The following is a 4,150-nucleotide window of genomic DNA, read 5'->3' as shown; positions in this document are numbered from 1 at the left end:
GGCTTTGTGTGTGTGCACTCGCTGGGAGGTTCCATGTGTGTATGCAGGTGTATGAGTGCACACTTGCATGTCTGCGGATGTGTACATCTGCATGTGCTTGTGTACATGTATGAGTGTATGCATGTACACGTATGTGCACATATGTGCAAACAGGGGTACGTGCATGCCGTCTGTGTGTGTCTGAGCACGTGGAGAAGCGTGTGTTTGTGTCTGTGAGCGCATGTGGGATGTCAGTGCTGCGCATAGGAGAGTAAGCCTGCGAGTGTCTGTGTGTGCGAATGTGTTGTGCGGGGACACCCTGTTAGCCCCCCACAGCCAGCCCCAGCACCCGGGGTGGCTGCGGTGGGTCCCGGCTCTGCTCCCCCCCAGCCAAGCCGGCCCTCCCGGGACACCTCCCCTGAGTGACCCCGTGGGGGCCAGCCGCGCGCCGGGGGCGACAGTGGGGACAGGACCCTCCCCGGGGGCTTCAGGTGCAGGAGGCACCTGCGGGTCGCAGCAGCCCCTCTCCCTGTGCCTCTGCAGGACGTGATGCTCCCAGCGCTGCGAGAGGGGCGCAGCCTGGGACCCCAGTACTGCTGGAGTGCCGGGACCCTGTGGGGCTGCGCTGTGCCCCCCGGGGCAGCAGGGGCTGTTCCTGCGGGGGGCAGGGTGCTGCGGCCCCACACCAAGCCCTCACAACCAGCCGGACGCCGGGTAGTGCCGGAGGAAATGCAGGCGCTACTCATGGCTGGCTGCAGCCCCTGCCTCCACCGCGGCCTCTGGCCCCAAGTTTCCTGACATGGCCACCGCAACAGCGTTATCCCGGGCTTTGCCGTCTCCACCGAGGGGGGGCAGAGCCGGCAGTGGACACAGCTTCCCCCGACCCTCAGGGGTGAGGGGATGGGGTGGATCAGGACCCCCAGGTCCCTGTCACACCAGTGCAGATGAAGAAGCATGGATTTTATGGGGAAGGAGCTGTTCCGTAGCCCCGCCTTGGTGCTCAGCTGTGTCCTGCATCCATATGGGGTCTTATGGACTGGGGTGAGCATAGGGGTTTGGCAGGGAATAAGCCTACTGAAACACATCCTGATCCCCCACAATCCCCATCGCCAGCCCCTCTTATCTTCATGGCAGTCAAATGGGGTCTCACCAGAGAGAAGACGGAATTTCAAGGAAAAATGTAAATAAAGGTCCCTGTCCAGCCTGTCCCCATTATCTCTGGAATCCGGAGCACGCCAGCCCCTTCTCCCAGCCATCGCTGCTGGCCGCGGATCAAAGCAAGGACAATGGGGATGGAGGGAGGCTGTGCCCCAGAGCCCACTAGGACCCCAGGACTGGGGCAGCCATGGCCCACAGGGTTGAGGCCATCTTTTTGCATTTTGCACTGTAGTGCCATAGGGTAGGCAGGGGGCTTGATGCTTTGGACCTTGCCACATGTCACCCAGCCATGGGGTCACCAGGATGGGGACACTTCTGGGTCCCTGTCACCCACCTGGTGTCCCTGAGCAGTGGGATGGGGCTTGGACACTTCCCTGCTCTGAGATCAGCTGCTAATGATGTCTCTCGCCCTACTCACAAAGATCGTAAATTATTCAGCTCCTCATCAGGGCAATTAAATTAACTCATCATTGTGGCCCATGAATATTTTAGGGGGGCAGGGGCCTGGGAGCTATGGGGAGGGGTCAGCAGGGCTGGGGCTGAGTCCAGTCCTTGACTGGGAGGTGCAGTGAGTGTGTCCCTTCTCAGGCTGCGAGGGCCAGAGGGGGCAGGGAGAAATGGTTAGAGAACTCCAGGCTGGGGCTTGCAGGCGGGTGCCTGGTGGTCTGCGCCCCGCACCCAGCCCCCCCCCCCCCATCATCCTGTCTCCTGGGTTACTTCCACCGGCTGCTGACAGAAGCCACGTGCTGGCAGCCCCCCCCCCGCAGCCCACCCCTGCCCTGCTCTGGAGCGCCTCACCCTGATCACCCCACTTTTATGGGGGGACCTGGGGGTTGGTGGTGCTGCAAGGGGTGCCTCCACGGTAGGGACACCAAATCCCCCCTGTCCTCCCCTTGTTCCAAGCTGTGCCAACCCCTGCCTGCTGCCCTCCCCACGGCCTGCGGGTTCTCCGCCAGGATTTCTCTTTCCTTTCTTCTTCGTGACGAACAATTAATAATTTATCCCATAATAAAAGAGGAAACGGTTAATGAGATGAAAACAAGCCAGAAACATCTGCTGGGGCTGCTTTCATCACCTCCCCGAGCTGCCTGTGCAGGAAGTGGTGGTGGGAGGGGGTTGGGGGCGCCAGGGGGGCTGCAGCAGCAGGAGGTTGTCCCCCACACTCAGCCTTCCTCACCATGGCCTCCTCCTCCTCAGGGACCCCCAGGTCACCCTGTCCCTGTTGTACTGTGTTGTACCATCAAAGCCTGGCTGAGACCTGCAGGGCTCAGGGCACAAATGGTGCTGGGTGTCCTGCCATGAGGCTGTCACCCCAAAACTGGCAGCAAAGCCCATTGGTCTGGCACTGCTTAGTGTTCCCAGATATGTGCCTGGCTGCTGGAGTGGAACAGGGCTGTCCCCTCCATCCCCTCTGTCCCCAGCCCCCATATCCAGATGTTGTTCATTACCAGTGATCTGATCTCCTGTGAGCACAGTTGTCCTGGGGACCCGATGCTATCGGGGTGGCAATGCAGCCCCAAACCCTCCTGGTGTGCAGAGGGACATGGTGGGGACCAGGCATCCTGACAGCAAAGGAGTGTGCAGGATTGGCTCCCTGACTTGGTGCTTTGCCAGTATTTATGGGGCCTCAGAAGGAAGCTTATTCCAGGGCTGCTTATTTCGGCAGCAGCTTTGTGGCATGCAAGGAGAGGTGTGAGGGGACACAGCCATGGTGCAGATATTGGTAGGGATGCAGCATGCTAGGGAAGGGGATGACAGGGAGAGGCAGCACAGAAAGTGGGAAAGGGACAGGCAGCGAAATGGGAGGGGAAGGCAACAGCCGGATGCTCATGATGCACAGCCAAGAGCCGGACTAGAGGCTAGAGCCTGCCCTGACCAGCCCTGCAACTGGCTTGGCCATGCAAGAGGACTGCGAGGAGCCCATGGATGGACTGAGGGTTGGCAGGGAGGTGACAGGCTGGGGTGCTGCAGAGATGTGGCTGGGTGGGGTTTGTGAAGGAAGAGCGGGGCTTGGCCAGGATGCTTCTGCCTGCCTCTGCTTCCAATTTAGCTGATCCTCGCCCGGATCCCCGCAGCTCCCTAATCTGTTTGTCTTCCAAAGCCGTTAATTCAGGGCCCGGTGAAATCCTCATGCTCTAATCCTAGCCTGCCCCCTGCTCAGCTGGGTCCGGCTCAGTGGGGCTGGCAGGGGCATGGCATGTGCTGCCGGACACTGCCAGTGCCCAGCACAGAGCCGCTTGCCACCAAAGGGGAGCAGGCTCCAAGCCCAGGCTCCGGCAGCCCCCAGGTCCCCCGGTGCTGCTAAGAGCCATTGCGGGGACAGGCGGGCGTGATGACAGCTGGGGAGATGGCCTGTCCTCCGCCAGCCCCATCAGGCACCCAGCCCCTCTCCACAGAGGTGTCGCGGAAAAACTGACATCAGCATCAGTCCAAAGGAATTTGGCCGCCTTGGCCCATCCCAGCTGGGGACAGGGACAGGGGCCTCTGCCATGCACCATGGCAGCCTTGAGCAGGGCAATGTGGAGGGACACACGTATAAATCCCCTTCTTTGCTGTACCGCTTTCCAGGAGTTGCCAGAGGGCCTGAGAGCATCCCCGGGGTACTCTCTCTGCTCCCATGTGCCCCCCCCCATGACCTAAGTGCAGAGAACAGCCAGCTCACAACACTGGTGACACCCCCTGTGTCAGATGGGGACAGTGGTTGGGGTTTATTTCCCCAGAACCTCATTTTTGTACCTAGGGCTTCAGCAGGGGGAGAAGGGGCTAATCCCTACCCAGGTCCATGAGGGCTCCTGGTATGGCTGTGGCCCTGCCACCCCTTTGTCCCCTCTGCTCCCCACAGTGCAGGACATGACTTCCGGCCCCTGGGAGGGCAAGTGGTAGGTGGTGGTGGGGAAGCTGTCCAGACGTGATGACACCTCTGAGCTGCCCCTAAGCTGTGGACCCCAACATTCTGCTTCCCTCCCCCAGCCATGCCAGCCTTCATCATCTCCTCATTCCCAGCCTGGGTAAT

The sequence above is a fragment of the Psittacula echo genome (genome assembly GCF_963264785.1).
Source record: "Psittacula echo genome assembly, chromosome: 7".
Lineage (NCBI taxonomy): Eukaryota > Metazoa > Chordata > Aves > Psittaciformes > Psittacidae > Psittacula > Psittacula echo.
Note: the sequence above shows the minus strand (reverse complement) of the source record.